This window comes from Zootoca vivipara, chromosome 3, assembly GCF_963506605.1.
Source record: "Zootoca vivipara chromosome 3, rZooViv1.1, whole genome shotgun sequence".
Lineage (NCBI taxonomy): Eukaryota > Metazoa > Chordata > Lepidosauria > Squamata > Lacertidae > Zootoca > Zootoca vivipara.
In genome coordinates this window covers 27,409,190-27,421,628 of record NC_083278.1, presented here as the reverse complement: position 1 = coordinate 27,421,628, position 12,439 = coordinate 27,409,190, and the positions used below count along the sequence as shown (strand labels likewise).

General features: G+C 43.5%; 1 protein-coding gene across 2 annotated transcripts in view; it reads right to left on the bottom strand.

The window, feature by feature from the left end:
• Positions 1 to 12,439, bottom strand: part of HPCAL1 (hippocalcin like 1) — a 78,962-nt gene that overhangs the window by 18,941 nt on the left and 47,582 nt on the right. The window lies entirely within an intron of this gene.

The following is a 12,439-nucleotide window of genomic DNA, read 5'->3' as shown; positions in this document are numbered from 1 at the left end:
GATCAAACATACACACACTTTCCCAGTTGGCTTTTGTAATCATTTTTAATCTCTTGCAATGGTTGCACTGTGTGGCACACTCATCCAATTCCAACACCTGCAATAAGTATGCACTGTGCATGTGTGATGTTGCACACCTAACATCCCCCACTGCCGTGTTTTAGTTACAGGTAGGTAGCCGTGTTGGTCTGGGTCGAAGTAAAATAAAAAAATTCCTTCAGTAGCACCTTAAAGACCAACTAAGTTTTATTTTATTTTGGTATGAGCTTTCGTGTGCATGCACACTTCTTCAGATACAGTGAAATAGAAGTCCACAGGCACTTATGTAGAGAAGGGGTGGGGATGGGGAGGGGAGGGGGGAGTCAATCACCCACTTCCACCACCCTTCTGAGTGATCCCCCCTCCCCTCCCCATCCCCACCCCTTCTCTACATAAGTGCCTGGGGAGTTCTATTTCACTGTATCTGAAGAAGTGTGCATGCACACGAAAGCTCATACCAAAATAAAAACTTAGTTGGTCTTTAAGGTGCTACTGAAGGAATTTTTTTATTTTGCCGTGTTTTAGTTCGGAAAGAAATCACATGTTCAAGAAGGCAATTTCTAACACTTCATTTTCAGAAACCTCGCTACCTGGCAAAAATAATGTCAGTCCTTACATGGAATGACCTGCTAGATCATTTCACTCAATTCACAAAATAGATAAGAGCCGCTACCTGAATACCAAAGGGCTGCTCCCCATTTTAAATATTGACTCAGCTGCAGTCACAAGTTCAGATGCAATTTGTGTTAATGGAAAAAAGAAGAATTCTGCATAGCTTGTTAAGAACATCTTGCAACCTCACCTGAGCAGTATGCTTCCAATGATCTTACATAATATTTAAAGTGCTCCCTGTGTGCCTGATTGGTCACAGGAAGACTCTGTAATCTAAAGAAACAGGAATAACAGCCAGTGTACTTTTCATTGTTTAGATCAGAGGCTTATGGCCATTTAGATATTGCTGGACTCCAACTCCCATCATCGCTGGCTGGGGCTGATGGGAACTGTAGCCCAACAACATCTGAGGCTACAGGTTCCCCATCCCTGGTGAGGAAAATGCCTAACAACTGAATTGTTTCAGTTGTTAACTTTTGTACTCAGTGTTTTGTTTTAAAAGCCCTGGTTCTTTCAGTGGATGGGCTTTAGTATAAGCCTTCTGTTGCACAATCAATTTATTAAGAGAAATTAACCCATAACTGTTATTTAAATTAATTTATTAAGGCACATGTCATGCCCTTGAGCATAACTTGTGCTTCAGATAGTTCCTACGAAATTAAATGCCCCCAAATCTCATTAATTGTGACAAAGAAAAGAAGTCTTGCTGCTGGCATCCAAGTTAACATTTCCTTCAATAGCTCTAAAAGGCTTTGATCAAATCACTTCCCAGAGTCTCATTCTCTGACTTTCCCATAGCAACCCTTGGAAGAACACACCTATCCCTGCTCTGAAGTACAATTTATACAAGTGTTCAGTGAACATACCGGTACATGAATATTGCAAAATACTTCCATTTTTCATGTACTGCATTTGCTTAAAAACAAGGTTAAGGTTTCCTGTTTTATTTTGTGAGCTACACAGTTCAAAAGGAAAGAAATGCTTGTTAGCTGGGGGAGCAGGCTTACCACTGAGTATATTTTGAGGACAGAATCAAATACGCCAAGGATGTGCCCCAAGCTTTTGCACTTTTTATTTAAACATTTTTTTACTGTAAAGTGCCATTCAAAAGTATATAATTTTGTTTGAAAGATTTCAAGAAAGTGACAAGGTCACATTACAAAGTGGGCAGAAATATTTGATCCTCCTATCACTTTTTTGTTTGCCTTTGACGTTATTGAAAAGAGCATGAAAAGGAGCATTAGCTAAAAGTAAATGCACAATAAAAGAAAGTGAATCCGAATCAAAGTTCTGTTGTTTGCTTCTCACATATGTTCAATACAAGTTACATTAGATCACGGCAGTGTTCATATTCTTTCCATGCCAGATGTCCTTTAACTGTCAGAACCAAAGCCTCTTTAGGGCTTAGCAGTCTTGCATACAGGGTCAGTGGAAGAGCTCTGCTCACTGTGTATGTTGTATCTATGAGTTGCCAGCAACACACATCAAAATACACTGTGCATTAGTAAGAGATTTTCTGTGCTGTGCCACACCATCTAGTACCATGGAGCATGAAGATATATAAAACGCATTAGTTCTCCTCCCTGCTTTGTTCTAAGAGGCACATTTCATATTTTATATTTATACACTTCCAAGTGTGTTCACTGTGATAAAATAACTATGACACACTCCTCCCCAGAACTACTTGTTACATGTGTACACAGTCTTATCATCAGCCGTCAGTTACCATTTTCCCCTTGCCTTTAAAAACTCCTCTGTCTTAAAAGAGAGTCTTCCTAGCTGAGGGAGCCAAGTTGCTTATTATTACACAATTAGGGTTGTTTACAGTCATTTGTTTCATTGCATAAAGCAGGGGTAGTCAACCTTTTTATACCTACCGCCCACTAATGCGTCTTTCTTGATGGTAAAATTTCCTTACCGCCCACCAGTGCTTGATGGAAGGGGGATTCAGCTTGTGCCATAGAGCCCCCTACCCGCCCACCTAGAATCCTGAAACACTCACTAGTGGGCGGTAGGGACCAGGTTGACAACCCCTGGCATAAAGTCACACAGGTGAATCCACCTTGATCACATCAGAGCATGGCTACGTTTGCACTATACCCTATGTATAACAATTAATAACAACTTTGCAAAATCTTCAATTAGGGTTGGAAACCGGCTGGAAGCTAGTGAAGGTGGCAAAGCACTGGCATGATGTGCTTGTATCACCCAGTCCCAGTTAACAGTCTTGCCACTATATCCCAAACAGAAGTTTCTAGATCATTTTCAAAAAAAAGCCCCACCTACAACACATTGCATAATGTGACAACATCTTGAGAAGGGTTTAGGAAAAGCATGACAAACCAAGTAGCAACCTCCAATGAGCTTTCCCTATGTCAAATGAGTATCACCTTCTCTACCAACTTCAGCCACAGAATAACTGTACTGTGTAGACCATGGGTGCACAATATCTAGTTCATGGGCCAAACTTGGCCTGCTAAGGGTAACGATTGGCCCTTGAGGTCATTTCCCCAAAACCACAGCACTCAAAAGGCAACACGGGGCTCTGCTCACTTGTCAAACTTGGTCCGCCAGAGGTTGGGACAGGGGTTGAGCCTTCTGGCCAAAAAAGGTTCCCAAGAAATGTTCAAAATGACTAGTGGTGTGTCTGACTGTATCTCAACTCTTTAAGTTGCTAGTTATAAATAGAGAAATTAAATCTGGAGAAATTGATGGCCAAAGGTGGTTAGAATCAGAATCAGATTAATCACACTTCATTCCTCAGGCTAGTTCAACACATAGGTCTAGAAGAGGACTTGGTCTAACTTACAACTTACACCATTTTGAAAATGGCAGACTCTATCCATATCCAAATATGTAAAAGGGAAATTCAGTACAAAATAATGAGGGCAACCAAGTGAACACTTGAGACATTTTATGATAATGCACATGCAGATGTTTTCAGAGGGGTTCATGCATATGTGTGTTCACATGTCGTCTTCTTCTTCTTTGGCGACCACTCGTATCAGAGTAAGATTGTCTTCTATAAACACCGTTTTAACAATGGGTCCGTACATGACTGTGCAGGCCAATTCTGGATCCACACGTCCTTCCACAGTGGGGACATTGGTTTCCGGGCAGGAGTTGATCACATGTAGCCAGATATTCAACAGGTCTTTGTATTAATTTTTAGCAGTGCAAATAGAATGGACATTTTAGATCATTTGCTAAGAGATCTTGTCTTGTGTGTAGGACCTGACATTCTAGTTAACAAGACTCCTATAAGTTAAGTTGCAGTGAGTCCATTTGCAATGGGGAAAAAGTCTTCTTTTGATATTATTTCCTTTTAAAATGAAAATACCAGCAGATAATGGCACCCACTGCCTTCTCAAGGAGATTAAGTAATGAGAGATATTCTTGCTACATTTTGCTGACAAAAATATTAACCTGTAGCTATCCCTATGGTTCCCAAGAACATTCCACAACGAGCTCCGAAAAGGCAGCCTTAATACCAGCCCGGAACTATTACAGTCACACTTCATGTTACGTCCGCTGCGGGTTACGTTCTTTCGGGTTGCACTCCGCGCCAAACCCGGAAGTACTTCCAGGTTCGGTGCATGCGCAGAAGTGCTAAATTGCGCTTTGCACATGCGCATAAGCACCAAATCACAACCTGCACATGCGCAGACGTGGGTGGCAAATGCTGCGGGTTGCAAACATGTATCCCGCACAGATCACATTTGCAACCTGAGTGTCCACTGTACTGGTTGGTTATCACAATACCGTGTTTCCCCTTTTTTAAGACACCGTCTTATAACTTTTTTTCCTCAAAAAAACACAAGGTGTCTTATTTTCAGGGGATGTTTTAATTTTTTATTAGGTTTTTATTACAGTCCGGTACCTTACTGGCTCGGGGTGCTGCCATCCATCCCATCGCTAACATGGGAGCCGAGGGGCACGAAATCGAGGCGTGAGAGCGGGGGGGGGGGAGAGATGAGAGAGACGCGAAGCAGGTCGTCTGAAAGATGCCTGTGTACGCCCTGTCCCGTGAGGGGGAAACGAGACCCGTGTCCACACCTTGTCCACACCACCGAAACACGCATTCATAAGGGGCGGCAGCTCGAGGAGCTAAACTTCCTTTCCCGCTTGAGCGCGCACGGATTCCTCTGCGCCCTTAAACTCAGGTCGAGTAGCCAGCCAGCCAGCCCCCGCGCGCGCTTTTTTTACACTGATACACTGAAGTCCCGCGGAGTTGCCCCAGGAGGAGGCGCCGGCGGTGGCACCCTGACTCCAGAGGGAACGGGGCGAGTTCGTCGTGGCCCACCCGACGAGCACCCCCGTGGGTTTTTTGGGCAAAGCGGCGGCGGTGGTGCCTGAGGCACAGCTAGCAGCGCCGTAGCCGCGCTCCCTGACGCACTCCCGCCTCCCCACCCCGGGCCGTTTCCATTAGCGGGCGGAGCAAGGTGGGGGTTCCCTCGCTTGCTCCTCGCCGCCCTTCTCCCTCCAGGCATTGGCGAGGCCGCCTGTCAATCAGCCACCAACTCGCCCGCGGAAGGGGCCAGCAGTGCTCCCTCCGCCGTCCATCGCGCGGGCCTTGGCCCATGCAGCCCACAACGTTCTGGTGGCACAGAAGGGGCCAGCAGCGCTCCCGCCACCATCTGTCGCCCCGGTGGCGCGGAAGGGCCTGCAGGCCTCCCGCCGCCGCTCTACCTCGGGCCATGCTTCCCACGAAGCTCCAGCGGTGCGGAATGGGCCAGCAGCGCTCCCGTCGCCATCCGTCGCCCCGGCGGCGCGGAAGGGCCCGCGGGACTCCCACCGCCGCTCAGCTTTGGGCCATGCAGCCCACTACGCTCCGGCGGCACGGAAGGGGCTAGCAGGCCTCCCGACACCAAGGGGTTTCCCCATCCAGGCACTCCGCCGGAGTGGAAAAAAGTCCTGGGAAGAGCGGGGGGGGGGAGTCCTCCTAGCGCGGCTTGCCTGGCGACGCGCTCAATTCATGCACCCCACTCCCACCTGGTCTCAAGCCTCTCTGAGGCTCTAAAGGAAAGCAACAAGGTATGCCTTATTTTCGGGGTATGTCTTAAATTTCGCAAATACTTAAAACTCCTGCCATGGCTTACTTTATGACTACGTCTTAAAAAGGGGGAAACACGGTATATGAGTTCAACGGCCTGATGTTTGGTGGTGGTTGTTATTATAGAAAATATGCAAAGAAAACAAAGAACCAGAAATAGAGACTCAGCGGAAGCTGCACATTTCCCTTCAAGAATGGCAGCACTCCAATGCACACAAAGTAATGTAGGGAAATTCCGAACGAGTGCTGGCTCCTTAATTTCAAAAGGGAAGAAAGAAGCAAGAGAATAGGGGTGGAAATTACACTGTTGTTCAAAATAGCTAAGCCCAATGTTCCAATAGGCATTATAAAACATTTTGTTTTAGACAAGAGAAGACATAAATCTTAGGACAAACTATTTACCCATTGGAGCTTCCGTAGAGACTGATATTGGAAAAATTCCAAGCAGGGCTGGAGGAGGCAGGAAAACAGAGGGGGGGGGCGGGAATCAATGGAATTTGGGCAGAAAAACCTCCTGAAAGGAAATAGTTCATACTTCCCTTGTTACTTGAATGGAATAAAGAATTTTAAATAAGTCTCAATCTTGAGTGCTTTATGCCACCATGTCGTTCTATTGCTTTGCCTTGAAAGATATGTGATATACAGGTACTTTCTGACGGGTTGCAAGGAGAAGAAGCTTCTCACAATTTCTACTTTATGCAGGGAAAACAGTAATACATCACACATAATCAAGGGCTTTTGGGTTCTTCTATCTTTACTTTTACTGCACTCCATTCACGATTAACAGAACAAACGCCCAGAGTTTCTCACTGAGAACAAAGTCATGATTTTATTATGCCAGAAGCATACAAAGGAATTCGAAGAAACAAATATAATCTACAACAAGCATAGGCAAACTCGGCCCTCCAGATGTTTTGGGACTACAACTCCCATCATCCCTGACCACCTGTCCTGTTAGTTAGGGATGATGGGAGTTGTAGTCCCAAGACATCTGGAAGGCCGAGTTTGCCTATGCATGATCTACAAGGTTATGGATGGTGAATGATACCCATTACACCATCCCACTCTCCCATAAGGGTCTGGTGACTTCTGTTTCAGTGTATCTGAAGAAGTGTGCATGCACACGAAAGCTTATACCCAGAACAAACTTAGCTGGTCTCTAAGGTGCTACTGGACAATTTTTAAATTTTTAAATTTATTTCGACCCATTACACCTGTAAGTAATACTATAGGATGAAAAGAGCCAGTTAAAAACACATCTTTGGTTTTGTTTCATTGTAAATATCTACATTATGTACCCTCCTTCCTCACTAATTGTAACAAACATAAACCATGTGGTTTCATCTTGAATTACACATATGCATCCACTGGTCCCATCACCTCATGGCAAATAGAAGGGGAAGAAATGGAGGCAGTGAGAGATTTTACTTTCTTGGGTCCTATGATCACTGCAGATGGTGACAGCAGTCACAAAATTAAAAGACTCCTGCTTCTTGGGAAAAAAGCAATGACAAACCTAGACAGCATCTTAAAAAGCAGAGACATCACCTTGCCGATAAAGGTCCATATAGTTAAAGCTATGGTTTTCCCAGTCGTGATGTATGGAAGTGAGAGCTGGACCATGAAGAAGGCTGATCGCCGAAGAATTGATGCTTTTGATTTTGAATTATGGTGCTGGAGGAGACTCTTAAGAGTCCCATGGACTGCAAGAAGATCAAACATATCCATTCTTAAGGAAATCAGCCCTAAGTGCTCACTGGAAGGACAGATCCTGAAGCTGAGGCTCCAATACTTTGGCCACCTCATGAGAAAAGAAAACTCCCTGGAAAAGACCCTGATGTTGGGAAAGATGGAGGGTACAAGGAGAAGGGGATGACAGAGGACGAGATGGTTGGACAGTGTTCTTGAAGCTACCAACATGAGTCTGACCAAACTGTGGGAAGCAGTGGAATACAGGAGTGCCTGGCGTGCTATGGTCCATGGGGTCACGAAGAGTCGGACACGACTAAACGACTAAACAACAACAACAATCCAGGGACAAATGAATGTGCATCTCTTTACCTCCCTTTAGGCTGTTTTCCTAAACGTAGGTCACCTGGAATAGGCCAGGCACACGTTTGCTACAAAATACGTCATCCTCCAATATTAATATTGGTTTCCTCCCCAATATTCTAAGTATTTTTCCAACACATGCATAAAACTACCACCCCTTGGTACTGAAACGAGAATCCTGAAGGGAGTAAAAAAGCTGCATATACATTACAATAAAGCCATTGTTAATTTAGCCATCGCCTCTTTTATCTGTATAAATCAAAATTTAATAGTTTTCTGCAACGATTTACAACCCAGTTCTGCAGAGAGTGTTTCAAAGCAAGCAATATAAAACAAAACTAAGAAATCATTTACTGCATATCTGACAATTAGAATAAAATCCTGCGCAATTAACCAATAGGAGCTATATACAACCTAATGCACAAAGTCGTCCTGAAGAGCAGATGAGGATATGCAGTCGCAGTGAGTTGCCATTCATGTTTATGTACCGACAGTGGAATCATTCTGCTGTCTTGCTGAAGAGGGGGCGAAACTGACAAGAGAGAATTTTCCAATAGTAATGACCTCAAGATTAAATTAAGCTAAAATATAAAAGAGACCATCTGGCAGCTAGCTTTTTAAAAGGAAGGTAATTTCTAAAAGCCGGCTGAAGGCAAATAAAGATTACTACAGTAAGAGCATCGCTGGAAAAGACTTGCAGTGAGAGAACACTTAAAAGGGCGTGAAAAAGCACAATAGACACTGTGCCTTGTTTGGGTGACGATGACAGAGATTTTGTTATGAAAGGGAGGCACACTTGGATGTATCTAGAGGGCATGGCTATTTCTTTACATATCTCCATGCTCAGTCATCTGTGATCTTGTCAATACAGGGAGATCCAGCTGATCTGCTGACAGATCCTTCGGGTCAGATGACAGAGGACATCTTTTATCAGGCAACTTCCTTAGGTTACACCAACCTGGAATACAGCACAGCCTCCAAGACAAATGTTCTCAATCTCACAATGGCTGTTTTTAAACAAATAGAGAGAATGGCAGGGGAGAAGTCAGTGGGGGCGGGGGTGGAAAAAAAGAGAATTCCTTTTAACAGATGCAGAAGTTTACGGTTTGGATATAGAAAAAATGCTAAGAGGTTGAGAGGGCTATGCCTTACAATTAGTATGTTCAACACATTTCAGCCTAACTGTTCTCTTGGAAAAGAACAGCCATTTTACATCTTTGGGTAGACCTGTATACAGGAATTTGACAAATACTGTATGTCTGAAACATGTTGACCAGATTGTGTTGAATGTGCAAAACCTCTTGCAGCTCACTTGCTTGGCATGAAATTAGCACTGGAATATCTCCTAGAACTAAATTTGATGGACAAAACAATATATGAAGTCCATGGAGTTTTATTATATGTGACATCTTTTGCCTGTGTGATAATGTCATCCGTGTGGTTGATTGATTGATTGATTGTGTGACTCCAGTACAATGTTTATTGCTTTCATTTTATGGATCAATGGTCTCGTTAGATACAGTAGTAAAATTCATATTAAATTGCTGTTTTAGGGGTTGTTTTTAAAAGTCTGGAACGGATAAATCTGTTTTGCATTACTTTCTATGGGAAAACATGCCTTGGTTTTGGAACGCTTTGGTTTTGGAATGGACTTCCGGAACGGATTAGGTTTGAGAACCAAGGTACCACTGTATGTGATGGTGGAATATCGACAGCACACCTGATGCTAACTTGCAAGAAAGGAATGAAACAGATGATACTCCAGAAGAGGCCTGCTTCCAAAAGTGTGTGTTTGACATTTTGATAGCCTATGTTATAGCAGGATTAACTGTTCATTTCAATACTGTTAAGCAGTTGACAGAAAGAATAGATTTCTTGTGGAAATGTCTCACAATGTCCGTAAATGATGCGGAGAGAGAAGCTCTATCACAGCAATATCCTGCTGACCTTAATGGAGATGATTTTGGAAAGAAATGAAACATTTTACCCACAGCACATAACACACATTTTGTAAATGCACAGTTAAAGCCATTAGATCTGTTGAACTTGTTAACAGAGTACAGAACTAATCCTGACCATCTTAAACTGCCCTTTACCTCATGCTATAACTGATCTCCCTCTGTTCCAACTTTTAAAATGTTCTCCAGTCTTCACCATTCTTTCAGTCAGTTTCAGATTTGTAAGCAATATTATAAATATAAGTAAAAATTGCAGCTCCTAGCTGTGCTCGTTTGATCAAAACGACAACAATGCAGCAAGAGCTTCCCTGCAAACTTTGAAATAGCTTGTGTTGTGCTCAGCTGTAAGAAAGACTTTATATCTGAGCAACACTGTTTCTCAATTTAACCAATAATTCCAAATCAACTACTCCTTTTGTCAGAGATAGTCCAAATTAAAATACACAGAGATGAATGATGATCCAGCCTTCTATTCATAGTATTAAAGAAGCAGAGCACTATGAAATATCCTGGGTGGGTTTCTTTTCTTTTTTTGAGTGGGTTCCCCCCCTTTTATTATACCTTAAAAATATATCTTGAATCAATGCAAATATAATAATAATAATAATAATAATAATAATAATAATAATATATTTATACCCCACCCATCTCCTGATTTCAATTTAATCTCCTAATTCTTAGGAGAGTTGCCTGCAAAATGTAGTCAGTTCTTCATCTGTTTATGATGATAGTGGTGGCAATGAGCCGCTTTGCCCTCCTCTACTTGAAGCTGGGCCACTGTTGGCGACAACACCTGCTGCCCTTCACTGGCAGATGGCAGTCCCCTCAGTAGGTGGAGCATGAAAGACAAGGCAAGCCCACCTTCTTCCCTTGCTCACTCGCTTTATATTTTCCTGGGATTTCAGTGCCGCCTCTCTGGATTGCCTGGGAGAAGTAAGTGGCGGCACATTGGCAGAAGAGGAAGCGGGTGGGGGAAATAAGGGCCGTGGCTCTTTACGTAGTCTTACACAAAATGCAAATGCTAGTGTTCACACAATAAATGCAAACATTTTCTGAGGTCCCAGAAAACTCCTGGCTCCCCTCCTTCAGCTCCCTGGCCCTCTTTTGACCCCAGGCAGCGGTATGGTGTACTCCCTGCACCCACCTATCCTGGGCCCTGTCCTTAAGTGCGTAACTTCATTCTCATAAAACAGTATTTTAATTACATCCACAAAGACAGAGTACTGATTCAACAACAATGAAATAAAGAGATAAGTGCAAAATGTCTCCGACTGATGCAATGCATGGCTTAAGTCGCTTATGTAACTAAGAAGCTGTAGGGGGAAAGGGCAGGAGAACCACCACAGCACATATCTGAACAACAGCTGAAGTGTGAGCTGTGAAAAGCTCATAAAGAGCTTTTACTGGAACCAGAGGAGTCTTGCAAAAATAAGACTGAAAGTGAAGCCATGCTCACAGTCTCTGGTGGTAAGGACCTTGCTGTAATTATCATGTGCGGCAGCGAGATAAGGTTACTGGCAAATGTACAAATAGTACATTAATGCCTTAAAATAACAGAGCATCAAAAACTGGCTTTGGCTTATCTTTTCACACATAAAACTATTGGGAGCCGCCAGCATATAGTGTTGTTGTGTACTTTCAAATGCTCAGCATGCACTCACGGTAACTGTATATTCATTCTATGTGTTACGTAGGAGAGGCTTTTCTGTGTGTTCTGTGATTCGTTATTATGGATTTTACTCATTTTAAGTCCAACGTCTTCCATACAGAAAACAATTAAGGATTTGTAGTAGAACCTCATGAATGCTGTCTTAACATAGTCATATGTCCAGTGCACATAAAAATTCATAACTGCTGCCTCCTGAGTTGTTTTTGCTGCATTTGTAGAACCAAAGTGACCTCACCAGGGCGCAAGCCAAGACAGTGTGTATGGATGTTCTGGGCTGCCCAGACAACAACACACCCACACACCCGCCTCATGGGAGTCCTTCTTTCCTGTAGACCAGGCATCCCCAAACTGTGGCCCTCCAGATGTTTTGGCTTACAACTCCCATGATCCCTAGCTAACAGGACCAGTGGTCGGGGAAGATGGGAATTGTAGTCCAAAACATCTGGAGGGTCGAAGTTTGGGGATGCCTGCTAGACTGTTTCAACATCAGCCTTTTACAATTCCAGCCCTGGTGTGCAAATTTCTTATTTATTGGACAGCCACCACCTGCTGCCACTATAACCAACCCAGACCCTGCACGTCATCTGAGGCCTTTCTCTTTGTCCGCCATCTGGGAAAGGTTTGGAGGGTGGCAACAAGAAAACAAGGCTTTTCTGTGTGTGGTGGCTCCCCGATTGTGGAATGCTCTCTCCAGAGAGGCTTGCCTGGTGCCATCATTATATGTCTTTAGGTGCCAGGCAAAAACATTCCTCTTTACCAGGGCCTATGGCTTGTGAAAGATTGGGGGAGAGGACTGTTATTATGAGGACTATTTATGCTTTTTATTATGTTGTTATTATGGTTTTTTTTTCATTGATGTTCTGTAATGTGTTTTCAATGTTGTACACCGTCCTGGGATCTTCTGAGAAAGGGTGGTATATAAATTGAAACAACAACAACAAACAATAACAGTTCAGCACTAGCCCTGCCACAGCTTCTTCTTCTGGCTGCTTTTTAGCTCCTGCAATGCTGTGTCTGCCCTTTTATTCTCTTCAGCCAGTCTTTCAACCAAAGGGT